At 43.5% G+C, this 27,826-nt stretch overlaps 1 long non-coding RNA gene across 2 annotated transcripts in view; it reads right to left on the bottom strand.

Moving 5' to 3' along the window:
• Positions 1 to 298: 298 nt before the first annotated feature.
• The window catches only part of LOC109731075 (uncharacterized), a 39,151-nt gene continuing 11,623 nt past the window's right edge, over positions 299 to 27,826 (bottom strand). The window contains exons 3-4 of one of the 2 annotated variants that reach the window (XR_012920080.1): positions 9,939 to 10,123; positions 299 to 518 (exon numbers count right to left, since the gene is read on the bottom strand). This is a non-coding gene — a long non-coding RNA (uncharacterized LOC109731075). Of the gene's footprint in view, positions 519 to 9,938; positions 10,124 to 17,565; positions 18,255 to 24,738; positions 24,819 to 27,826 lie in introns of those variants that run through there. The other variant, XR_012920081.1, reaches the window with a different exon arrangement.

The following is a 27,826-nucleotide window of genomic DNA, read 5'->3' as shown; positions in this document are numbered from 1 at the left end:
GAGTTCCGAGACTAGCCTGAGCAACATAGTGAAATGCCCCATTTCTACAAAAAACAAAAAAAACTTAGCCAGGCATAGTGGCGAGTGCCTGTAGTACCAGCAACCTGGGAGGCTGAGGCAGGAGGATCGCTGGAGCCTAGCACTTTGAGGTTGCTGTGAGCTATGATCACACCACTGCACTCTAGCCAGGCAAGAGAGACCATGTCTCAAATAAACAAACACACACACAAACAAACAAAAATCTTTCTGAAGTCTATGCCTTCCTGCAATTTTAAACAAAACATAAAACATGGTTGAAATTTCTCTTGATAATTCTAGGCCAACATTATAGATACTTTTAGAATATTAAGTAATACCCACAGGACACTGAGGAGGTATGTTGCTGTTTGCCCAAGTGCAGACTTGACATTTGGGGTTTTTTTTTTCATCCTTTTTTCATTGTCACCTTATTTCTACCTTCATTGGTCCAACTTCTAATAGCTCCGCTTCACCTCTTCTTATTTGCTGCTGCTTCTCTGCTATGGATTAAGAAAGAAAAAGTCAATAGTTTGTGAGAACCAAGTCTAAGAGAAAACGACTCTGAGTGCAGGCCTGAGTACCCTGCCCACAAAGCGGTGGAGATCCAGGGGCTGTCCTTTTGTGATTTCAGGTGATGCTGACGCTGCTGGTCCAGGACCACACTTTGAGAGCTCCTTAGGGCTTCCCTAATGAGCCATCTCTACTAATAGAGATATTTCTTCCCTCAGTGGGAGCCAGTTTGAAGGCTTCCAAATAAACCCTTGTTTTGAGAGGCTATTTGGCCCAATCTTCCCAGCGCTTTCCTTTCTCCTGGACAAGCCTTGTAAGGGCCCTATTTCCATCTTCTGAAATTGTCCAAATGCTCGGATTAGGATCATATTCTCTGCCCCCAAATCGATGTCCCTACGTATTGGATGAATAAATAAGGGCTGTGTAAACATACATAAACGATTGAGCACTCCCCATAAGCCAGGTGCTATGTAGATGCTTTCATTTGTCATCTCTTCTAATCCTCACACACACCTTATGAGCTGGGAATGAACAGCCCATCTTCCAAGCTGAGGGGAAAGTAAATCAACCCACTCATTCAAGGTCATGGTAAGTGGCATAGCTGGGATTCCAATTTGAATCTTTAGACCCCACGGCCAACGTGACTTCCATCAGACCACAGCTAGGGCCCTATGGAGAGCAAACTGAATATTGGGGTGCAAGGAAAGATGGCAATTTACAGTTTGAAAAGGGATCAACCATGGCAAGCATAATGGCACCCACACGCTGTACCTGCACTTAGACCCCTGGTAGACCTGGGCATCCTCAGAATCATTATCAACCCAGTGTCTCTAGTAGCCAGGACTAATCAATTAGAATCCACACAGAATACAAACCCAATGCCTTAGCTTCAGTTATTTGGAAGTTTTACCTGGTGGTGTCCCACTTAGAAACATTCTGCTAAGAAAGTGGTAAATAAGATGGAATTTGAAAAGGAAGATAGGTAATACTGAGGACGGTGGGCATTCAGTAGAACTGACAAACTATACCTGATCCTATCCTACAGCAGTGGTTCTCAACCAGGGGCAATTTTGGCCCCCGAGGTGACATCTGGCAATGTCTGGAGAAATTTTTGGTTGTCACAATTGAGGGGTGCTAACTGGCATCTAGTGATAGAGTCCAGAGGGACTGCTAAAGATCATAAAATTGCGCAGGACACTTGGCCTCTCCCTAGGCCAACAATTATGCAGCACAGCGCAGGGAAAGGTGAGACAGCAGATTATATGATAGTTCCTTGCAGATGCCTGCTGCCTCTGTCACATTAGCAAAAGAAAGTTGAGGGAATTGAAGCCATTGGCTTAGGGTCTGTTTCCAGATGCTGACACAGTGCAGAGTATGGAGGTCACACCGGTTTCAGTTACAGGTGGCTGCAGTACTTTTCTGTTTTCTTCCAGCCCAGAAGACCTGAAGTAGCATAAGACGCTACCCACAAATCCTGTAACAACGTGGCTGTTGGCTTTGCTCTCACAGTTTCTCTCCAACCCAGAAAGACAGCAGTTAAGGAAATTTACAAGAAAAGGGAAAGTGTAAGGGTGAGGAAAAGGCTGGATCAGAATCACCAAGGAAAACTCCTCCTACCGCTCTCCCCACAGCCACGCTGCTTCTCACTGCTGCTGGTGAGTGTTCTCACAATCCTTTTGTTCCTATTATTCAATGACCTCACTGCTCTAAGTGTGGTGTCCAGAGCAGCAGAATTGGCACCACCTGGCTTCTCCTTAGAACTGTAGAACCCCAGCCCTCCCCAGACCTCCTGACTCAAAATCTGCATTTTAACAAGATCCCCAAGTGATTCGTATGCACATTAACGTTTGAGAAGCTGCTCTAGGGTTTCCAAAAGGCAGAATAAAAACTGCAAAGTGAACAGCTGCAAAACAGATGCAAAGGCAACCACGTGGTATAACATATGACTTCTCCAGGGGATTTATGACCCTCTGTGGATGGTAGCTTGTAATATAGAAAACAGAAATTTGAAGGAAAAAAGTAAATACCATGTTATAGGCTTTTAATTGCCCTAAAGGGATCCACCTTGGGTTAGAGGAAACACAGTGCCTAGCCCCTGAAACAGTTTCATGTACCCAATGAGAGCTCAAGTGTTTGTTTTTTTCAGTAGGGCACAGAGAATTTATACTGATCTTCCATGAAAGCAGATGGAGTGATGTGACCAGTATTTCTAACACAGCATTCCACAACACCAACATTTGTAACAAGAAAAGAGTTGATATTTATAAGTTTTTAAACAACCTAGAAGATAGGTTAAGGTGAATGGGTCAGGTTCAGCTTCAGGTCCACTCTCAATCCACCCAGTGAATGGTTTCATTCATCCAACAAAGACTAGGTCTCCAGGTCTGTGCAGAGGAGCTTCAAAGAACGCAGCCACCAAGGCTGCCAGCCGCTGTCTGAGATGAAGTTCCCCCTGGCAGCCCAGGGTAATTGAGGTGGGAAGGGGGACAGGACTGGAGGCGGAGAGTAGGCCTGGCTTGAGGAGCTGGGGGAGGAGTTCTGCATGCATTGTGTGTTAAGAAGGTGGGCTCACTGGGGAGGGAACTCGAGCTGGTCCTGAATTCTGGATCCGAGCTGCATGGGCTGCAGGTCCAGCCTGACTCACGCACTTGCCCTCGGGGCCGGCCACGACTCCGCCTGGCGAAGGTTTTCAGAGGACAGGGTCACGCTGCGGGACTGTGGCCTAGTTTGAGATGAGCGAGTCCCACCGAGTCTGAGAACTGCGGAGAGCGTGCGTAGGAGCGGCCGCTAGAGGCCGCGCTTGGTCCCTTCGCCGAGGGGACGAAAGGGCCGGAGCAAGTCCGCAGCTGGCTTTGTTCAGCCCGGAACGCTCTGTTCTTTCCCCGCATCCGCACGCGCTGCCTGGGGCTGTCTGCACAGCCTGCAGGAGAGCAGATGCCAGCCTGGCGGTTAGAGAGAGGCCCGGCTGGCCCCGTAAGCCCCTCCTGGGACGCTTACCAGGCCTCCCCCAGGGCAGAAGTTTAGGTTCCCTGATAACAGGACTCCGGAGGGTCCCCCCTCACTTCTCTTGGATTCTGAAAGCTGCTCCCCAGGAGGCTGGGTGAGAGCTGACTCTGTAATAGGAGCTGCACTGGGAGAAATCACCCAAGGGGAAGAAGGAAACAGGTTTCTAGAGGCTGCTCCGCCTCCAGGAGGCGTGTTCAGAGGCTTTTGAACTTTTGAGGTCACTGGGCATGTTTTATGGGAGTGAGCGTTCGCATTCATGACAAGGCAAGCTGGAGAAAGTTGCCTCTGAAGTGTTTCTTGAGGAATGGGAGCAGGTGGATCACAATCCTGCCCAGGGCAGAGAGACCCTGGCCCTGCCATGGGGAGGGACAACGGACCCCACGTTTGCGAGAGCATCTATTCCCCCAGGCACTAGGCTAGTGCCGTTCCATCGGTGAGGGACCTGGGGACACATATAAACATCCCCATTTCCCTACTGTCCAAACTGAGATTGGGAGGTGTTAGATAACTTGCCAGGGTCAACTGATAACAAGGTGGAAGAACAACTGTCCTTTTCTGATTTGATTTATAAATACATAATACAGTCACATGATTCAAAAATAAAAAGCATAGAAAGGTATGCTCTCCCGTCCCACTGACCCCCAAATATCTACTTTCCCCCATCTGTCTTCCTCACCACATACACAAGTAACCACCTCAGTTGTTCCTTGTTGTACACTTTTAGCATTTTTTTATGTGTATTCCAGTGAAGAGAGTACATGTTCTTATTCTTTTCCATTTTTACACAAAACATGGCATATTATACAAACTGTCCCATGGCCTTGCGTTTTTCTCTTTATGTATCTTGAAATCTTTCCATACCAGCACATAAAGAGCTTCCTCATTCCTTTCCATTTACGCACTATTCCTTTGTATGGACAAACCATAAGCTAATTTAGCAGTCCTCTACTGGGGTACATTGGGTTGTTCCCCATCTTTTGCTGCTATAAACAATTTTGCAATGAATAACTTTGTGCCAACATCATTTAGCACATGCCAGGGCCAGGAGCCCACATGTATCTTGTTCTAAATAGTTTATGTTCCCTCCACTCCAAAGCTGACACACCACTGATTCCATGCCAGCTCTGGTAGATAAATGCTCATATCTCTGTCCCCACCCCCAACCTCTCTCTTCTTATTTTCCTTTTCCAGTTATGAAGCCTATTCAGATTTGAAACAACTACACAGACTCTGGACGGAGAGTTCTTGCCATTTTATCTCTTTCCGTGGTTGCTTCGCTTCATTCTTTAAATACCGAGCGTGACCGTAACCGGGCTGCACTGGAGACAAAATCTTCAGATGTTCTTCTGCATAAACATGGAATTTCAGCTACCAACTGGATCACAATCTTTCATTCCTGTGCCAAGGAAGTTCAAATCCTGCATACCGTGGCCTACAACAGGATTGGATCCCAGTTTAGAACTGGAAAAAAGACCTGCTAGAGGTAACCTGCTGCTGTGGAAGTCAGGATCTATCTCCATTTCTGGCTGTTGACCTAAAGAGACATTTAATGAATCAGTGGCAACATTAGATAGGCTCAAGGAAGTCTACTTCTGGGAGAGATAAAATCTATCACCCAAACTTTCATTGTTGTCATGTGTGGTAATTTTGTGGTAATTTCTCCAAATGTCTTTTTATCTTTTTATCCCTCAAAATAGGATTCAGCAATTAGGGAGAGTACAAAAAACAAAACCAAAAAGCCAGGTGTGGTGGTGGCTCATGCCTATTATCTTAGCACCTTGGGAGGCAGAGGCTGGAGGATCACTTGAGCCCAGGAGTTTGAGACCAGCCTGAGCAACATAGTGAGACCCTATCTCTACAAAAAAATAGAAAAATTAGCCAGGTATGGTGACACAAGTCTGTAGTCCCAGCTACTCGGGAGGCTGAGGCAGGAAGATTGCTTGAGTCCAGGAGACTAAGGTTGCAGTGAACTATGATGACACCATTGCACTCTAACCAGGCAAAAGAGTGAGACCCTGTCTCAAAAAAAAAAAAGTAAAGATAGTTTGCTTTTAATAGTCATGTGATTCTGACAACCATCTGCTTGGTTAACTGAAAGACTGGTTCATTCTGTTTTGGAGGCATGTCAGTTTGAGTCCTCTTTCTTGAGCGCCCACTGCATACCAGCCACTATGTTGATGAAGACATAAGGCCCAGGTGCTTCTGTCTAAAAGGAGACTCAGACACATAAATATTTTCAACGCAGGAAAAAAGATAACTTCAAAGCGATAGAGGTATGAAACAGGTAGAGAAGTATGCCTGGGGTCTCCTCCAGCTCAGAGGAGGAGCACTTAACCCAGAGTAGGGAGGAGGAGGGAGAGGAGCAGTTCAGGAAGGTTCCATGGGGAACTAGGCACTACAGTAAGTCCTGCAGAGTGAGCAGGAGGGGCCAAGGCAGAGAAGGCACACAGCATGAGCACAGCATGAGCAGAGACACACAAAGAGTGTGGGGTACCATGACCAAAGTGTAACTTACTTTTCCAAACCCCCGAAAAGTAGAATAGCAAGCTAGTAGCCCACATGGGGCAAGTTTTACGGAGGAAAATTGAGATGAAATTTGACCCTGCAGTCCTTAAATATTAGCAGTTCCTCTGATCTTACCTTAATGAGACTTGTCTTCAGTAATAAGCTCACCCTGAACCTCTTCACCAATTTCAGGAACGTTTCATCAGATAGAGTTCCAGGCCAGCTTTCTTCTACTGACTCAGCCTGTCTGTCTCTTATCTCTGACCCAGGACTGTTTTCTGCTAATCACAAGGAAGGCCCGAGCTTGCCTTGCGCTTGCCTTGCCTTTGTAAAACTGCCACCGGCAGGCAGGACTCATACAATTCCTGTATCTTTCCTTCCAGCCTTTGTCTATGAAAGGACAAACCGATAGCTTTCTGCAAACCTGTATGACTGTCTTTGCGCCCTAAGAATGGAGACACATTGGAAACAACACTAAATCACTCTGCAAATGTAACGTGCCAGTGTTGTCCTCAGAATAATAATCACTGTCGTATCTCCAAGTATTAGTCCATCTGCCAGATGTCTTTGAGGAACTAATATATCAGAAATTCTCTTTAAAAGATAGTTGTACAGATGGTCTCCCAGTAGTCATAAGGCCAGGAACAATACTTAACATTTATTTAAGGCCTACTATGTTAGTTACTGCTCTAAGCTCCTTAAAGATTTTACCTCCTTTAATTTCCACACTTCCTTCTTAAAGACTGACATGCTGCCCAGTCAAGATTTAAGTGTCCTTGGGTTCAAATCCCAGCTCTGCCACCTACTATTTATAATATCTCTGAACCTCGGTTTTCTTATCTATAAAGTAAGCATAGTAAATACCTTCCTCCCAAAGTATAATAAATACAGTTAAAGCACCCAACACATAACAGGCTCACAATGAATATTAGTTACCTCCTCCTGAACAGCTGATTTTTTATTAAAAATGCTTCTAGTCTCAAATAATTTCAGATGCAAGACATAATAAAATGTTTTAACAAAGATATAAAGTAATTGTATCACATAATTCCTCCAAATAACAGAAGGAAAAACCTATGGACTGTGTTTCCTCTTCCGGGGTCTATATTTCTTAAATAAGGTTATGGATATAAGGAAAGAAATACATGAGCACAAGCCAAAGTGCCAGTTAAGGATATATTTCCTAATCTGGACTCTACCCACTCAGGGCTCCCTGCCGCACCACCACCCCATGAAATCATCAGGAAAGGAAAGAGATGCCTGGGCTCTGAGCTCCCGTCCAATTTTAGCTCTAGGTGTTAGGGTCATGTGGAAGTGGCAGTTTTTGAAATGCTGACATGCTGACACTTAAGCACATGGCTGGATCCTGTTATAGCTCAGAGAAAGTATATAAAGAAGTTAGCCCTAGGTGAGATTTCAAAAAGTGAAACAGTGCCCAGCATGATGTAAGCGGTAAGGCTTGGGGATGGAAAGGCTGGGGTTTAAATCCCAGCGTCACACTCCTGCGCAGCGTGACCTTGGGCAGGGATGAATAATGTATTGTCACCGTATGCTCCATCTCTTCGCTCACCTGTGAAGTGGAGGTAATAGGATCCTCTTCATGGCATTGTTGTGGTGCTCAACAAATTCCCGTTCCCTTCTCCTTTGTGGTCAAAGGCTCGGTCCATTTGAATCTACAGAGACCCCCAGCTCAGCCCAGCTGCAACCCTGAACACCCAGGCAGCTGTTGGAAATGTACCTCTGTACCTCCGTACACTGCTTTGTGTTTCTTTAAGGGATCTATGTTGGATTTAATTCCAGGCTCTGCAGTATGTGTCTGCCATGTAGAGGATCAGTTTCTGTTCTTAGCTCCTACTCAAAGGACTTTACCGCAGCTGGCACCTAGTACGTGGACCATGGCAGAGCAGTCATCTCATGATGCCCTCTACTTCCAACATCCTTTTTGTCTCCAGCAGTGACCGGCTTTAATCTTTCTGGAAAATGCCTCCACCTCCCATTGGGACTATCCCAGTCCCATTAGTGCCCATGCCTGGGACTGTCAGGCTCTATCTATTTCCTCCCCTCCGCCTTTGCTTTCTCTTGCATTTCCTGAGGCGTTTCCCTCTCCTTTCAATGACTTTCTGGATTTCTCATTTGCTTTGTGGGTTGTTTTTCCTTTGCTGCCTCTTGGGGACCAAGGTTAAACCCCTACTCCCTCCTTTTTCCATTGCTCATCCTGCTATTTTCGTTCCCTCATCCCTTCTCTCAAAGTAACACAAGAAAGAAGTGGCTTGATGACACCTCACAACCACTAACTGGAGACATTAAGAAATACAGAGCAACTAGGTCTGCAACGATATCCGTGTTTTATACAGAATGATGTATAAAATAGAAAAATGAAATTATTAGTACTAAAGACTTCAATTAGGCTGGGCGCAGTGGCTCACGCCTGTAATCCTAGCTTTCTGGGAGGCCAAAGCGGGCAGATTGCTCAAGGTCAGGAGTTCAAAACCAGCCTGAGCAAGAGCGAGACCCCGTCTCTACTATAAATAGAAAGAAATTAATTGGCCAACTAATATATATAGAAAAAATTAGCCGGGCATGGTGGCACATGCCTGTAGTCCCAGCTACTTGGGAGGCTGAGGCAGAAGGATCGCTTGAGCCCAGTAGTTTGAGGTTGCTGTGAGCTAGGCTGACGCCACGGCACTCACTCTAGCCTGGGCAACAAAGTGAGACTCTGTCTCAAAAAAAAAAAGACTTCAATTAGATCACATCTTGATAAAATGTAAACGCAACAAACATATCAATACTATTTTATGCCATTTTATACTGACAAATGGTCCAACCCAGTCAATACTTTAAAAAGCCATGCCCACTTCTACAATGCATGCCAGGAACCACAGAGAATGAACCTTTTTTTTGCTGTTGTTCTTAGTTCTTAACCACTTTCTTCAACCCCTTCCTTATGCTTCACTTCATCCAGGTCCAATGGTTAGGGGCAAGACCTCATGTAAGGGAATGAAGACCCAGAAGGAAACAGAATGAGAACAGAAACAAGCTGTAGGACATTCAGGATTCAGGGGCCAGAACAAGCGTGGTTGGGTTCAGTTTCTTTTCAATGACCAGAAGCTGACCCTTCTGCTTCACAGTCTAGTAGGTCTCTAAATTAGGAGGCCTTTCACTTTCCCATTCTCAAGGGCAAGAGTGAAGGGTTCTAGGTGATTATTACAAGATGTGTTGATGGCAGGGTACAGTGGCTCATGCCTGTAATTCCAGCAGTTTGGGAGGCCCTGGCAGGAGGATCGCTTGAGGCCAACAGTTTGAGAAAAAGTGCTGATGCCTTCGGGACTCGCCACACCCCTGAAAAACTGGATAGCAAGCTAGTAGCCCACAGGGAGCAGGTTTTAAAGAGGAAAACTGAGATAAAGTTGAATTTGATTCCAGTGCTTAAATATTAGCCATTCCTCTGATCTGACCTTAATTAAACTTGTCTGATGTGGTGTGTAGGTGGGCCAACTGGTTGAAATAAACAAAGTCAGGGTGGCCACTGCTTGATTTCACACGGGTTGCCTTGACTCATCCTTCACATTAAATACTTAATATGACCTTGGCTCTACCCCTAGAATCTCTGCGCTCTAACTGGATATATTGCCTCTGGGCCTTCCTCATATTTCCTGCACCCTGACCCACCTCTTATCCCATGAAGAGTGTTCTCACTCAACTTGCCTCCCCAGTGGGACGCCGACACCCATAACAAAGCACACACAGATGCACGTACGTGCACGCTTCCCTCTTTCCCTTCTGAATTCCTTGCATTCAGCATGGATCACTATTTCATTCGCCTTGCACCCCAGTACTGCCTTATGACAGTCTTCTCCTGTTAAGCGAAACTGTTATTTATGGGCTACTGTTCTGTTTACCTTTGCATGGGGCTGTGTCATGGTTGCCTTCACTTCTTCCCTGGTGCCAACCTGAAGTGCTGTACACATGGCAAGTGCTTGACGCATATTTGTGGTTAGTCAACTATTCATCTGATGGATGAATCTCTGGCTTTGCTGGGTGTGGCCTGTCATCTTTCAGAGAGGGTCTGGTAGTCTCTAAAGGGCTAGATGACATTTAAAAAAAAAAAAGAAGAAGAAGAAAGAAGCAATCAACTAATGCTTTAGAATTCCTGTAATTTGGGGAATGAAAGGGTCTGGTGGCAGAAGCTCCACAATAGTAACCCCCATTTTGGAAGGTGGCCACTGTGTATTAATAGCTGGAGACTGAAAGAAGCAAGACTTCAGAAACAGGAGAAGAGAATAGGAAATATGATCAATACACACTGTAACTCCAAAACGGTTTACTCACACAGGCCTGCTCTCTTACCCTAGAGACCAGAGAAGAAGTAACTCCTCTGCTGGAAACTAGAACTCCAGTGTGTGGACAGACCCATGGCCTTGGCCCAAAGCTCTGCACAGCCTAAGTGTACACTGTGTAGAAGCCCTTACACACTGAAGGTTGCCTATAAATGGTGAATGAATAAATAAGAGGAGAGAGATTGGCAAGTATTTTTCTCTAAATAGGTCATAAACTTCCAGCCTCTAGACAAGTTTGATTTCCCTAGAGAATTATAATAACGTTAGGAACTACAAGCATTTGTTAAGTTCTTTCTATGTGCATGATGTAGCTATAAATGCTTTACATGTAGGCACCTATCTCATCTGCACAATTCTTTTATGTCGATTCTGTCATTATCTTCATTTTGCAAATGAGGAAATTTAAACACAGGGAGGTTAAGTGACTTCCCCAAGGTCACGCAGCTAGTGAATAGTGAACCTGGAAATGTGGTGGGAGAGCAAGATGTGTGAATTAAAGTTAAAGAAACTTGGGTTAGAATCCTGGCCCCATCATCTGTCAGCTGTGTGACCTTTTGTAAGTCATTTAAACCCCCTGAATCATATTTGCCTCATTGGAAAAATCAGGTTGATTGTGTCTACATCACAGGGTTGTTGTGAAAGTTGGATGAGTCTTGGAACTTTGAATTTCCTGTGTTTAAAGACTAGTAATTTAGATCGACACTCCTGCTGAAAATAACTAAGCACGCTGGATAGTTTTTCTGTTGATCTTCACAAGAGCATCAAATTGCTGACAAGATGGTAAGAAATTCCAGGCCCAAGTCAAGGAGAAAGCAAGAACTCAGGGAAGTACTCAGAACATCAAAGCCACCCTTCCTGTGAAGGCATTTTTCAATTTGGATTTTCCAAGCTGCAAAACTGAACTGTGGTTTTAATGGGTTATTGAAGCAAGAAGACAGAAGTCAGGGATTACCAGGGTTTCCACAGACACCTCCTCACCTTTGTGGCAACATCAGAGCCAGGGGAAAGAGAAGAAAAAATTACCCCATCTCTAAGAGGTTGTAACCATGAGCTAGCATTTTTTTTTTGCAGATTTGGAGCCCAAGCCTGCATCGCTGGTATTGTTCAAAAACTCAAACCATTAACATGCATTTAAAAGAGTACTATATGGAGAGAATGGTGAGAAAACAGGAGAAGGGTACAGAATAAAAGGCTGGAGAGCAATGTGTATACATAATTTGTGTCCCATGCTCCAGCCATGCTGAAATGCTCCTAATTCTTCACACCGACACACACACCCCTCCTCTTCTTTGCACCTGTCGTTCCTTCCGCTTTAGGAATCACCACGGCCAACCACGTGATCTCTGGAGTCAGATGGCACAGGTTCAAATCCTGACTCTGCCACTTACTAGCTGGGTGACTTTGGGTAAGCCACCTAATCTCTCTGGTCATTTTCCTGATCTGAAAAAGGCGGGTAATAACAGTGTCGTTTACTGTGAGCATCAAATAAGTTAATGCGTACAGAATGCTTAGGACAACGTCTGCTGCATAGGAGGTAATTATATGGTGGTGGTGGTGCTGCTGCTGCTGATTTTCTCAAATGATCATGCCCTTCTTATTTATTTGGCACGTTTTATTAATCCCTTACAGTTTGGGTAATATATCACCTCTTCTCTGACTCTGTGCACCACAAAACTTTCCACATGTGTCTCTTCTGGAGCACTTATCACCGCTCTGTTTGCAATGACTTACTGACATTTCTACCTGGCCCCCAGGAACTATAAGTTTCTTGATGGTGGAGACTGAATGTGATTTATCATCATGTCCTCAATTGCTAGTCAGAGCTTGACACATAAAAGATGCTTAGTAAATATTTGATGGATGAATGAATGTATTGATGACATTAATTTGCCTTGGTGGAACACTTTTTCCTATAAAAACTTTTCTGGAGTCCCTTGCCCCTCATTCTGCTTTCACTTTAAACCAAAAACATATTAATGAAACATTGTTCTCGCACTCGAAATGCCTCTCCGGAACGTAGACTTCTAAAGAGCAGCCCCAGTATCTTATCTGCTTAATTTCTTTTCAGCCTGAGCCATATAGGTTCTCAGAAAAATGACTAACCAACCATAAACATGATATTGGCAAACAAATTGGCCCGATGAGTCACGAGATTGGCGACCAAGAAAGAGTCAGAGAATTCTTCCTGTTTATGTGGGGATGGGGATTTGAGCTGACTTCCTGGTTCTGTTGTGTTAATGTTAAGAACTCTGAACTCAGGCTTAGAAGACTTGGGTTTAGGTCACAGAATCAGTCCTTATTTGTTATTTATGTGACTTTGGACAAAACTTGGTCTGCCTAAACTTCATGTTCCTCATCTGTCAAATGGATTTAATACTACCCATCAGATAGTGTTGCTGTGAGGCCATTAAGTTGATGCAATGCGTACAAAGAGGGCTTCATCAATAGCCAAGTGCTTTAAAAATGTGGAGATGGTCAATCATACTCGCCTGTGCTAGAAAGTGCCCAGTTATATTCCAGTTATATTAAGGGTGACCAGTTCTCATCACTGGGCAGCTTTCCTCAGAAAAGGCCCTCTATCAATTTTATGCTAATCGCCAAACAATGTACTTCACCTGGGAACAAATAGGCTTTGTAGAATTTTAGAGCTATCTCTGTTTGGCTTTGGTTCCAGAGGAAACAGCCCTGGAGGGACCTGTCTGGGGAGCACGTAGGAGAGCTCATGCCTTCCCCATGACTCGACTTGCTCTGACACATCCATCCTCAGTACGAGTGGAGAGAGGGCGTGGGCTGCCTCTGCTGGGCGCCTGAGAACAGAGGAAAGCCTCTCTAGAATGACAGAGACTTGAAACCAGCTCTGAATCCAAGAGAACAACCTTGGCCAGAGATCAAGAACAATTCCCCCCAACCAGGAAACCTAGGTCAGACCGTGAGGGTGGGGTTGTTAGGGAAGCAGAGGGCATCACCTCCGAGTCATTAAAGACCAGACTCTGCATCCTGGATTTAGAGACATATTTGATTATCCTCATTATTCATCTGGCTGAATCTCGACCCACTCCTTTTGGAAAGCCAGAGACATTTCATAACGGAATGAGGCAATTTCATTTTGGCATTGCCTTCATCTATTAAGACCATATTCTTCAGCTAGGAACCAAATTACACATTCGTGGAATTATAAAATACTAGAACTTGGAAAGAATTTGGAGAACATCAGTATGAACCCACGGACGCTGAGAGGCAGAGATGAAATGCCACGCCTGTGGGCCAGCCGTGAGTGGGGCTGGATTCCAGGTGTCCTCAGTCCCAGCCCAGAACCCCACCCTCTCATCCTCCCAGACCAGTGAGCCTGGAGAATCCAGATGCTTCCACTTATCAGCTGTGGTTCAGAGAGAGGGTGGATCTCAGAAGTACAATCTGCTAAGCAAACAACCTAGCACCTCTGCAGAGGAAATTCATTTTGAAACCTCCTACCAAGACAGGCTGCATGGCTGTCATCATTTATCTAAAGAAGTTTCCGGTTGTCACTACATTTATTGGAGCTGCATCAAGGATCAAATCTGTTCACCCAACCAGTTCTCTTCCTCACCAAGTCTTCCCCAGGCAGGCTTTCTCTTAGGTATAATTCCTTCCAAACCATCCCAGAGAGTAAAAGAACTGGGTAAGAAACCAAGACTTTGATAACGATGCTCTATATCCCAGTTAAACTCTCCTTTAACATCTCTGTGCCAGCCACACTCCATGTGGTATCCCATCTAATCCTCATGACAACCTTGTGAGATGAATAATGATGACAATTTACAATCAAAGAAACTGAGGCAGGAGGTTGAATAACTTTCTCCAGATCACACATTCAGTATGTGGTAGAGCCATTATTGAATCTTTCTGTCTCTAGTGGCATCTAGTCCATCATATTGAAAATTAATGACTATGGTATAGTTTATTTTTAGGTATAAACTATCTGTTTATATTAGTTTATACACAAGAGATGTGTATATACATATATATAGTCCATTTCTAGGCAATGCCTTGAAAAAGTAACTGTACTTCAAATACTCCAAAAAAAATAAAATAAATAAAATAAAATAAAAGCAAACACACAGACCTCTGTTCCACTGAGTCTTTCCATGAACCGTCCTACCAAAGAGTGTTTCAGACATTCAACTACACCAGAAAGTTAAAGACAGAAGATTCTCCATTCCGCAACGCTAGAATCACACCTGGATCTAACCTAAGCTCCAGTCCATTCTGGGCCACATAAATCTGCCTTTTGTGCTCTGGAGAAAACAGTGTCCCAAATTCACCAAATTTCAAACCAGTTAAGGTAATAATAAGCACTATTTAGTAAGTGATTGCTACGTGCCAGACACTGTGCAAAGCCTTTTAAACTAATTACCTCCCAGCAATTATGGGAGAGGATTATCATTATTAGCATCATCCTTACGTTTAGCTGGCTAAATTTCACACAGCTAGGAAGGGACAGAGCCATGCCCATACCCATCATGCCATGATGTCAGAGCTGTCGAGAAGAGCCCAGAGGAAGGTCATATTTAGAAGCTAAAATGGGCTTGGGAGCGTAAAACTGCAGACCAGCGTCCAGAGGCAGGAGCACCAGCTTCAGCATCCCCTGTCCTTGGCTGCGGAAGTGGAAGATCCAGTGATCTACGCTGCAGTGGGAGGTGGCACCGTTACTTGTTCTGTGCTGACATGGGGCACTGATGGAGCTCCAGTTCTTGTTCAATGCAACCCTGCCCAGAGACATGTAGCTTCACTACTATGTAAGAGTTGCACAGAAAATTCAGACGTACATAAAACAGTGATGATAGGGATGGTCCCCATCTTGTGGTGGATGAGAGTTTCAACTCTTCCTCCAACCAGTCAGTTTGGGGAGCCTGGATTTGTTTGTGTTACTAGTGCCAGTGACAGGTAAGAATGCTGATTTGGGATTGACCTCATTCAGTTGCCCAAGAGCCTCGTGACTTGCCATCTCATTACCTGCACACAATGCCTTCCTGGTGCGCAGATAAGTCAGTGAGGTCACCATCCCACACTCAAGAGAGTGTTGTTCATTCTACCTCTGGGCTTCTGCTGGGTCCTTTCTCCCTGGGAATCTCTGCCCTTAGAAACCTTCCTGACTTTTCACACCCAGATGTGCTTACTCCTTCGTGGTCCACCTTGGCATTTAGTCAACAGGCTGTTATTTTGCTCATGAGTGTTTTAAATGGCCTTTTTTGCATGTTTTATTTCCCCTAATTAGGTCAGAAGCTTCTCAAAGATTATATCTTTTATTTATTTGTTTTCCCACCCATAACACAGCGTTCTCTTTGTGCACGACAGGTTGTCAGTACGCCTTTGTTGACTTATTTTTATTTCCTCTGCCCAGCCTCCAACATAAGGGAAAAAAAATTGCACAAGTGAAACAGGAGGAGAATAAGGCAAAGGTCTGGACAGTCCAGGTTTTGAAAAAAAAGATAATTTTCTCTGGGCATTTCGTGTGTGTTTCTTGTCAATCATATCTCACTCAGGTATTAATTACTTTTGAAAACAAAGAGAACAAACCAAGAGCCATGGAAGGCCTACTATGTGCCAGGTTCCTTACAGACATGATTTCAATTAATTCTCACTACCACCATAAATAGCAATCCCTGTTTTTCAGGTATTGGTACTCTGGGATATCAAGCAATTTTCCCAAGGCCTTCTACGTAACAAGTGATGGGGCCTATATTTAAAACCCAGTCTTATTCCAGAACCTATGATTTTCCCCTTAACTCCACATCCCCCAGCTCTGCCCCAGGGTTCATTTGCCCATCCTTTTCATTCTTTTTCTTTTTATTTGGCAGGTTTATCTGCAAGTTGCATAACATGGACTCCAGGGAAGCCTGATAATGGCCTCATGGAAAAAGGGAACAGAGGAGTGGGAGAAAAAAAACCCAAATTTTCTGAGCTCCTGCTATATGTGGGGCTGTTACTAGCTTCTTTATACATGGCCATTTGTTTACTCATTTAATGACCTCATTATGCAAATAAGAAATCTGAGGCTCAAGAAGTCACATGACTTACCCAAGGTCCCACGGCAGGTAAATGATAGAGTCAAAATCCATCCCTAGAGCCGTCTAACGTCAAAGCACAAGCATGGAGCTTCCTAGGAAGACACTGAGATTCTACTAAAGTAGTAGGCTTGGTTTTCAGATTCAGGACTGTGTCTCTGGCATGTTGTCAGGCCCAGTGGGTAACAAGCCAGTCTGAGTGGAACAAGACAGTAAAAGCCACAAACTTCTGACCCTGGGGATGGTTCCCTGAAGCCCACAGAGAAAGCACAAGAGGTCACAGGCCAAAACCACACAACCAGCCATCCTCGAAGGCCTGAGATCCTGTCAATGTGCTGCTCACAGGAGACCCCAGAAACCACCAGTCCCACTGAATGAGCTTGCACTGTCCACAGGCAGTCTCTTAGGGAGAAGTCTATGCTTAACCATCTCTTGCATATGGAGCAAACAATGGGATAAAGGAATTTCTTTTTAGACCAGCGATATTTGGGATACTTGTTGCTTTCTCTTCTCTGTAGTCAACACCCCATATGTCACTGGGGCCCCACCCTCCGTTACTGTTGATAGGTTACCTCCCCTTCTGACGCCAGGGTTGGGCAGGTGACTCAGCCCAGCCAATTAGAGCCATGTGTTCCTGATCACAGTGAGGTGGCCACAGGGGCCTGAGACACGGTGAGGTGCGATGAGACTTCTGCTTGGACTGTTGGCAGACGGGCACTTTCCCTTTCCTTCTGGGTCTGTAGCTGGCAGGATGTTGGCCTGAGGTTGCTGACAGCCATTCTACCTCAGTGTAGAGACGAGAATAAATCGCCACAGAGGAAAGCAGAGGTACAAAATGAAGTAGGTTGTGTCCTAATGACATTGTTTGACCCCTGAATCCAGCCTGGCCTGGACTCTTCAATTCCCTGAGCTAATACATTCCCACTTTTTGCTGAGGTCAATTTGAGTCTCCTGACACAATGGCTTTTCAAAAAAAGTCACTCTCCCATGAGCCTTTGGAGCCTCAGAGTTAATGACATTCTGACGGGACTTACCTTTTTCATTTGTTTGCCTAATTGTCTCCCCAGTAAGGAGGCCTTTCCTGAGCACTGTATTTTAAACTGTGATTCCCTCCATCCCAGTAATCCTTGTCCCCCAGCCCCGCTTTATTTTTCACTTATTACCATTATATATGATATGTCACCTATTTGTTTTGTTCATTATTTGTCTCCTATAAGTCATTATGGACAGGGATTTTTTTTTTTTGGTCTGTTTTATTTATTTATTGCTATTGTCAATATAGAGTCTGACACATGGTAGGAGTTCAATGAATACATGAACATTTGAACAAGCAATACAAGAGGGGATTCCAGATACACAGAAATCTTCTCAGAGCTTTTGTATTCAGACAGACTTGGGTTCAAGTCTGGGCTCCCTCAATGACTTGTTGCCTACTGCTGTGCACATTACTTAATCTGATTGAGTTTCAGTTTCTCACCTAAAAACAGAGTATAATAATTTCTACTCTCAGGACCATTGTGAGATTAGGTGAGATCATATCATCCAGCTTTGCCTGCCACACTGTAGGCTCTTGTTATATGCGCACAGGGCGACCAACAAAATGAAAAAGAGAACTCATTACACAGTATGTCAGGAGATCTTGCTCATCTTTTGTGAATCCATGATGGCTAATGAACAACCAACGATATATCCTTGGCTCTGCAGGAGAGCCAGTGTTTTTGGCCCATTGTTAGCATGCTCACCTGGCTTCACAAAATGGCTAATCCAAAAAAGAGGATGACTTTTTGGATGGCCTGGGAATTCTTGCAGGACATAGATGATACATTGCTAGCTCCTGGAAAAAGACGACATGATTTTTATTATGGACTGAATGTTGTATCCCCCCCAAATTTCATATGTTGAATCCCCAAACCCAGTTTGATGGTATTTGGAGATGGGGCCTTTGGGAGCTAATTAGGGTCAGATGAGGTCATGAGGGTGGGGAGATCATGATGGGATTAGTGCCACTATAAGAGACACCAGAGAGCTTTTGTATGTGAGCTTGCGCACGCTCGCTCTCTCTTTCTCTCTCTCCCCACCCTGCCCCCATGTAAGGGCAGAGCAGGACAAAGGAAAAGAGCCCTCACCAGAACCTGACCATACTAGTACCCTGATCTTCCAGTTTCCAGAATTATGTGAAAATTAATTTGTACTGTTAAGCCCCCTCTATATGATTTTGTTATGGCAGCCTGAGCTGACTAAGACACATAGATACTCTCCCTTTCTCATCAAACACATAAAAAATGAGAATCTGTGTGATAAATTACTAAGATGAGATTTAAAAATATTGGGACCAAGGGAAGTGTACTTTAGTGTAGGGGGTGTAGGTGAGTGGGATGAGCATGTAGTTCATAAGGTAATACAGAGTTTTAGCACTGAGCTTCCAATTGGCCAGGGGGGAGAGAGAGAGAGATTGAGAGACTGACTATAAGGGTCAAGAAAGGACAGACTCTCATTGGCTTAATGTCTAGAGTTGAGAAACTCCTAGAGTTCAAGGGTAGCATCAGTTATTTAGCATTATATAAGGTGTGACTCCTTGACTCCTTCATTATGTGATTGGTGCCTTAACCAACATGCCCACATGAATAGGATCAAATGAATACCTTGAGCCTTCAAAGTAACCATTGAGCTACCACCCTTTGCTCATCACATTTAATGAAATGTCCCTGGGTTTCCCTTTCAAGCTGCTGGCAACTTCTTTAAAGTAGACTCAATATCTTTGTCCTATGAGAGTGGCTGAGATTAAAAAAAAAAAAAGAACTCTCCCTATGGAGCCCTTTAGGTACTGTGCTGATTCCACCATGAACTTTATCTCTGATCACCACTGCAACTCACTCTCACTGAAGGGATGAGCCAAGAGGGCTCAGACAGGTCACCTCACTTGTCCCCAGGCTCCCAGATAATAAGTGAAATAACTGGGACTAAAGAGCCTCTGCTGTTTGGTCAGTGTTCCTCACACTTTAATCATTTATGTGCCTTCTTTATGATATTTGTCTTATCTTCATAAACTGGATTGTTGTTTAACATTTCTCAGCAAATTAACTCACTGTATTTTTACTTAAATAAGTTTAGCTTTTCCTTAAACAATATCCATGAAATTATGGGTTTTCTGTTTTTATCACAAATATATATATGATAACTATATAACTATATAGTTATATACATTAAAATAATTATGAAACTATTACTTTTTTAATTAAAATATGTATACTACCTAACATATCTGACTTCCAGTTAATGGTGTGCATATTCAGCACTCTTTCTGTAAGTTAAATAAGGTGGATATTTTACTGGATGATTTGTTGTTATAGCTTTGGGTTTTTTTTGTTTTTGTTTTTTTTTTTACAAAATACCCTCAGATTCTATAGCTTTGGGTTTTAAAGTAACAAAACCACTCTTCAAGCAAGGATCATCCACTGTCTCTGAAAGAAAAAAGAGTAGAGACCCAAAAGTATTTCAGATAGCCACAATGTTATTTTGGAGATGGCTAGCCTTGCAATTCAGATAAATATATTTTTGACCTTCTGTTTCAAATAGGCATTTCTTAATAGTTATACTTTAAGTAATGCTATGAGTAGAAATTAAATACAAATCTTTAGACTTTATTAATAACTACGAACAGACTAGCACCAAATCATGTTTAAATAAAGCCTCAATAGAGTAGCATAACAAAACAGAAGTAATAAGGTTAATTAAGTCTTTATGCACTATTACATATCTAGGGAACCCAATCTTGTTAAACAGCATTAAAAATAGAAGGGCATGTGGTGAGTTGAGTGTATACTCAGTATATCAATGAGATCTTCTACATGGGTTTTTCTTGGTTGATTTCAAGAGTAAGTTTGAGCAGTAATCCCTGATAGAAATCTTCGATCTAAACAAGTGAAAGAATGATTTCATTAGTTCTAAAGCAAGAAAGATGTCACTTATTCATGCCACCAGCATCCATCGGATGGATGCCCAGTGATGCTGAATATTGTTCTGGGTTCTGGGAAAATCTAACAAAATGTGGCCCCCGCCCTCAGAGAACTTGTGGTCTAGTTGGGGAGACAAAATTCAAACAAAGAATGTAGTGCTGTTGTACAAGCACAGGCACTCTGTGAGCCGAGAGAAAAGAAAGAAAATTCAGCCGGAGGAAGTCAGAGAAGGCTTCTCAGAGAAGAGAAGACGGCACAAGGATAAGTTTGAGTTGGTGATGAGGTAGTTCTAGGCCAAAGAACTAAATCACATATGGGGAAGCACCTTAATGAAGAGCAATGTGATGGAATCAGAAATCGGGTTGCTCATGATAAACAAGTAATTCAGGTGGGCACAGGGGCTCACGCCTATAATTCCAATGCTTTGGGAGGCTGAAGTGGGAGGATTGCTTGAGGCCAAGAGTTCGAGACCAGCCTGGGCAATATAGTGAGAGCCCCAGCTCTACAAGAAACCTAAAACTTAGCTTGATGTGGTTCTAGCTTCTTGCGTGACTGAGGGGGGAGGATCCCTTGAGCCCAGGAGTTTGAGGCTGCAGCGAGCTACGCAACACTACACAACACTGCACTCCACCCTGGGTGACAGAGTGAGACCCTGTCTTGAAAAAATAAAATAAAAATAAATAAATAATTCAGTAGGGCTTTCGTGAAAGGTTGTTAGGGAGAAGACATTCGCAGGAATACCCTGCGAAGGGCTGCTCATCTCCATTCTTGGGACTTTCCCTGAATGCATTTGGCACCAGAGCAGCAGCTGCTATCGCTGACTGCTGGAAAACAGGGTCTCGCTGGCATGGAATTCGGGCGACTGTAATTACAGATAATGGGCCTCAATGTGCCTGTCAGGAATTTGCACAGTTGGCTCTATCACTGGAATTTGAATATTTTACGTCCCGTTTGTGCACCAAAGTCAGACAGCAGAAGAAGCAGAAGTCGCCAGGGTTTCCCATCAACTCAGTTAACTTGGCCTTGGAAATGGCCACGGGCCTCGGGGAAGCAGTGGCCTTTCCCCAGGGAGGGAGCCTTCCCTGAGCAAGTGCACCCCGCAGAAAAGGTTTAGACTTAGAGCCACTCTCAGGCATCGGCCTGGGAAGCTGAGGGAGCAGGACTTGCTGTTACAGTGATGCCAAGTCATTTTCCCGAGTCCACGGCAAAGTGGAAGGACCGTGCCCACCCACATCCTGGTCTTTAACTCAGGCTGACGCATCACCCGCACTTCACTTCCTGCAGCCAGTTTTAAAAAATGAAAGAAAAGAAAGGTGACTTGAACATGACTATTTCAGCTCTACTTAGGGCAACTGTCTTGGAAGCACTTGCTCCACCACTGCTTTTGTACTTTATGCCCCATTCTGGTCCAGAGTCAACCAATTTTTTTTTTTATCTTTCTGGTTTTCCTTTCTGTTCTTGTCTCAGCACTGACTTCTGTATTTATCTATTTAATATATGTTTATACAGTACTTGACCATATGCTAAGCAATGTTCTAAATGCTTTACATATACTAACTCAAATGTATTCCTCATAACAAATGTATGTAATAAGTATAAATAAGGAAGCTATTATACCCATTTCACAGATGAAAAAATGAGGCATATAGTAGTGCATTGAGCTCAGATTTGAACCAGGTAGTATTGCTCCAAAGTTGATGCCACGTTACACCTGAACTTGATAAATTTCCACCAGGCCCCACTTCAAGGGAGCATAGAACAATCTGCCACAGTTTCAGAGGAATGAAATTTAAACTCACATTCAACTCTGTGAGGCTACATTCTCACTACTTAAAGGGCCTCTTAATAAAAATAGCTCTAACAATAATATCTGCCATTTATTAAATGCTTTCTAACATACCAGGCACTTTATATACAATATTCCTAACCATCATGACAACCCTACAAAGTATATATTATTATTGCTATTTTACAGATGCGGAAACAGAGGTTCAAAGATTTTAAATGACTTGCCCATGATCACACAATTACCTAGATATGCTGACTCCAAAATCTATATTCTTTCTACTATGTCTAGCTTCCTCTCATGTGAACTACATGTAGGACAAGCCTTTCCAAAGGCGTGGAGAAAATACAGAGGGTGGAACAGAACAGATGTCAGCTTGAGTTGGTGAGATATTTCTTTCTTTTTCTTTTTTTTCCTTTCTCCCTACTTCCTATCCTCCCTTCTTTCCTTCCTTCCTTTTCTCAATTAATAAAAATGACACAGTTAATAACAAAGCTAGCAGAAGCCGTAGACTTGGCCTCTTGTCATCGTTAAAATCCAAGTTCCACCCATATACTATTATGACTGCTGACAATAAAGTCCCAACCCAGTGTGAATCAGCGCAGAAAAAAAAGCAAAAGAGGGCAGGGCTGGGACTTGGTGCTCACTTAGCCCCAAAGTTATGAGTCAGAGAAGCCTCAGAATAACCTCCCTGCGAGTTAATCTCAGGCCAGGGCTTGCCAAGATGCAGCTGGTTTCACAAACTCCAGTGGACCGGAGTGGACTGCCCTGGGGAGAAAGGGCAGTGCTAATGTGCCTGAGAGACAGACAGACTGGATAGGTTACTGGAATCATGGTCATTAACCAAAGCTCACTGGTGCTACTGTAGCAGAAACAGTCATGTAGGCGGAAGTGCACCTGTTTAATTCTGCTCTTCACTGTACTCTGAAACTCAGAAAATGTGTCTATGATGCATCCAATATGAAGGGACACATTTATTTACGTTATTAAATAATATCTGCAACTTGAACTAGCCAAAAATGAAATGCTAATACAATTATTGTATTTAGTATATATTGAAAACAATGTCGTGGGTTATAGAGACCTAAACGAAATTAAAAACATTTGTCCAAAGTTTATCTTTGGTCCAGGTTCTCCCCAGCATCTCTAGGTCAACCTCTTTCTCTGAATCTGAACTTTATGAGTCAATTTAGGGGTTAGGGAATGTCAGGACCATCTCATGCTCCATCCCCAGTCAGACATAGGCTCTTGTAGGTCTCAATAATCTGCACTCATTTCTTTCAAAAGGCAGAAACTGGAAATGTTCTCCTCACCTAGATCCTCCTAGAGAAAGAAGAGGGAGTCGGGCATCCTTCCTATGTGAAAAGAGAGCCAGATTTTGGAATCATAAATGTCTGGAAATAAATCCCAACTCTAAAGCTTCCTGGTTGCATTGGCTTTGGATGGTTCATTCTTCCATACAATTTGGAAAACAAAACTCACACTGAAAAGTTGTCGAGAAGATTAAGTGAGAAAATATATGCTAAAGTGCCCCAGGACAGTGTCTGGCTCACGGTTAATTATATCCTGGTCACCCAATCTCCTGGGCTGCCCTGTACTTTTTTCTGTATTAGAAAGTCCTTTTGAGAGCCTTAGAGCCATCTCTTCTTTCTATCATAGGACTCATTGATCCAAAATGCACCGAAGGGCATTCTGAGACACCATGTGTTCCAAAAATGGAAATGGGCAATTTAATTATTCTTTTAATTTGATAAAAATTATTAAGCACTTATTCTGTGTTAGGGACTGAACTAGGAGCTGGAGATATATAAATGAGGTATGGGTCTCAGTTTAGGAGGGGAAACAAATAAGGCTATTGTTGTGAGATACATACAGGGAAAAAGAGGTTGCTGAGGACATCCCAGGAAGAGGACCTAAATAGGATTCTCAGGAGCTGCTTGAGGGGGGTGTGTGTGTATGTGTCAGGGAGTAAGGCATGGTAGGAAGTGGGGCAGGTGAGAGGCTGCAAGAGCAAGCAAGAGTAGAGCAGGTGAAGAAGGAAAATGAGGATGGCTCTGCCAGCAGAGGGAACAGTGTGTGCATAGGCACAGGTTGGGAAATGGCCATTGGTTCTGACCAGCGGGCCATAGGGATTGCATGGGGGGCAGGGAGAGGGGGCTGAGTCAGAGGCTGGGACAGAGGTCAGCTCATGCAGGTTCTGGGGAGCTAAGCTATGTCATTTGGGTTTAAACACGAAACGTACGGAGAGTCTTTGAAGCATGCTAAGCAGGAGGGTAACACGATCAGATTTGCCTTTTTAAACGCCATGAAAATTTATGTCCATGGATTTGACTTGTTTGTATGAACTCATGCTATAACCCAACTCCCTTCCCCTCTGTGGAATGAAAAGTTACATCTTTGAAAATTAAAACTGTCAAAGAACTTCATGCTAGATGGGATTTGGGTTTTGTTTGTTGTTGGGTGTGGGGGAGGTTGGACTTGACTAGGAATGTCGACACTGAGACTTAATCATTTAGCTATTTTTTTCACCTGCAAGGCCAAATCCATGACATGAATAGAAATTTTAAGATTTTTACCAAATCTGGAGACAGTAATCTTCACTCTGAGACATGGGTTCTGAGAGGATCGGCGGGTGTAAAAAGGCTGTAACCCAGCTCTGAAATGAATTAGTAGAAACAGTTAACAACTATAAAATCTCACAATTAAGGCACACCAGTGCTTGCCTTCTATTTCTAGCCTTAACCAAAGCTGTCAGCTTCTCACTTTCAAAAGAACTTAGTTCCCTCAATTAGAAAAATATTATAAGAAGTCTATAGAGGCGTCCCGAAAATCCAATGACCTTATTTTTGGTAGCTCCATAACATTTGTGAATGTTTGTTTTTAATCACTGCCACTTCTTTTGATCAAATTTACTGTCAAGGTTTTTGAATTTCAGGGCAGTATGTCCTACCAATCAGTACCCATTTATTAGGGGATCCATCTCTGTAACTTAAACATAAGATGCCCACATAGAGTAAAACTCCAACCAGCCCCAGCAACAGGCCAGATCTGGAAAGCAGAATTAGAAAGTGTATTAAAAGAAAAAGCCCAAATGTTTTGTGTTGCAGTCCTGTATTGTCTTCATTCACTGGAAGGCTTTTCTAATATGACATTTGTCTTGGCAGATGAAGTGTCACATACTAGGCAGGTGATAAGTGGCATAACTCCATGGAAGCATTTGGGAAAGTAAGTCAGGGACAAATGACAAGCTGGAATGTGAAACTGTCAGCACAGACAGGCCAAGGTCCCAGCATAAAAGTTATTTTGAAGGCTCCTCTCTGACTTGGCAACTTTGCTGAAGTTAGACAGGTTAGGGGTCACTTTTAAAATCAGTCTCATTGTGAGTGAGCGTGAGTGTGTGTGTGTGTGTTATGTGTTATGCTACTATTTTTAAGTTGCTGAATACTTAAAGAAGAAAATCAGAAGATAATGTTGTACTTAAAACCAAAAGGGAGAGATGGAGATCTTCAGGAGAAAAACGAAGAGAAGTAAAGCAGATTTCCAAATAAACCTGATATCCACTTCAAGAGACCAGCTAAAGTTACCCCAGTTAAAGAGTGTCTTGTGTCACAAGCTTTGTCCCTAAGGTATGCTGAGGCCAAGTCCTCCCCACGTAGAGCTCCAGTCACAGCTCAGCTGGGAATTATCCACCCACCAGGGTGTGTAGGTCAAGATTTAAATGCATTAACAGAGGTCCTCTTCAAGCTAATGTGACAGAGATCCATCAAATCCGAATTGAAGCCAAAAAAAGGAAAGAAAACAAAATGAAATGGTTCTTTCATAAACTTCAGTGAGGTTTCACAAATTCAGACACAGATGTGAAATTTTAAAAACATTCTCCTAATGCCTAATTTCTGGCTGCATTTACGCGATTTGGCATTTGCAAAGCAATTGCTTTGTGTGAAAGAAAATGAACGTAAGGAGAGAGGAGAGAGGGAAAAGGTAAGGGACCAGCTTCTAGCCTGTATTTGTTTCCAGAGGTCTTGGTTTAAGCTATATTTAACTGTGAAAGCAGCTCCCAACTGAAAGTGGAACCCAGCACTACCTTTCTATAAATTAGTGACTAATTTGACTCCTTCTAGTAAATCAATAGTGGGCTTCATGGAGGTGGTGTTCTTGAGCCACCCTTTAGGGTTTGTGTTACTAGCCAGGCAGAGATGCAGTTGGGAGGGTATTCTAGGTAGAGGGAACCATATGAACAGAGGCAGGAAAGAAGGAAGCCAGAGAACACGTTCTGGGCCCATAAAGCTGTAGAGTCAGAAGAACATGGCATCAGTCTAGAAGCTCATGGCAGGGCACAGGAAGGTGTCAGAGGTGACTTGCAAGTTGTCAGTCCAAGAGTTGACCTTTACTGAAGGATGAAACACAGGAAAAGGAATGGATTTGGGAGGGAAGGTAATTAACATGGGCATCTGTTGATTTTTGCCTTCCTGGCATCCCTCCCACCTGCTTCTGGCCACAGTACTTCATTTTCTTCTAAGCATACAGCCCTCCCCACATTCTCAGTTCATGAGCTTCAGGTGTAACTAATATCCTCTTTGGCTCAATGGGTGGACACATGACCTAGGCTTAACTAATCAGAACATTCTATCTCCCAGATCATCAGGGATGGCTCTACAATTTTCATGTAGAATTGCTTATGAATTCTGGTGTAATGGTGGGAGGGTGGAACTTTAAGCTATGTTTGCAAGAGATTTATGTAAAGTTTGGAAATCATCAAAGGATGGGGGATGATAAATATTATAGGGAAACTAGGATTTCTTCAATGACCTCCCCACTGCACTATGGTGCCGCCAGTAGTGATTCAGGGATGGACATATGATCAAAGCTGAGCCAATGAAAGACAGCCCTGAGACTCTGGATAAAAATATTAGAATACAGAAACTCTCATTTCAATGTGGGTACAGAGCTGATAAAATGGGGGCATGAAGCTTCCAATGACCATCTTGTCAGGATGAGGGAAGAGCTTTCTGAGAAGGGAACCAAGATAGAGGAGAGCTGAACCAAGAGAGGGCATTGGGAAAAGACAAAGAAGGTCGTGAAGACAGATTCCTAATGGGATCATCGGATCATTGGGAACCAGATTTTCTTGAAATCTATCTATGCATTTAAATTTTCCTTTTTCTTTTTTTTCTTAAGCCAGTGAAACAAAAGAGACTTGATGAATACAAAGATGAGCTGGGCACAGTAGCTTACATCTGTAAACCCCACACTTTGGAACACTGAGGCTGGAGGATTGCTTGATGCCAGGAATTCAAGACCAGCCTGGGCAACATACTGAGACCTCATCTCTATATAAAATTTAAAAATTAGCCATGTGCAGTGGTGCATACCTGTAGTCCTAGCTATTCAGGAGGTGGAGGCAGGAGGATCATTGAGTCCAGGAGTTGGAGGCTGAAGTGAGCTATTATGCTACTGCTCTCCAGTCTGGCCAACAGAGAACGATCCTGTCTCAACACCCCCACCCCCCCAAAAAAAACCCACAAAGATGCTGTTTTGGGACATATATGTTAAGTTACTGGAAGTCATCCAGATAGTCAAAAAAGTAGAACTCTGAGCACTATATCAAGTGCCCTGAGCACTAAGAAAAATATTTGAGAGCCATTCATGTGGTTAAAACAATAA

The sequence above is a fragment of the Microcebus murinus genome, chromosome 7, assembly GCF_040939455.1.
Source record: "Microcebus murinus isolate Inina chromosome 7, M.murinus_Inina_mat1.0, whole genome shotgun sequence".
Taxonomy (NCBI): domain Eukaryota; kingdom Metazoa; phylum Chordata; class Mammalia; order Primates; family Cheirogaleidae; genus Microcebus; species Microcebus murinus.
This window is presented reverse-complemented; position numbering and strand designations above follow the sequence as displayed.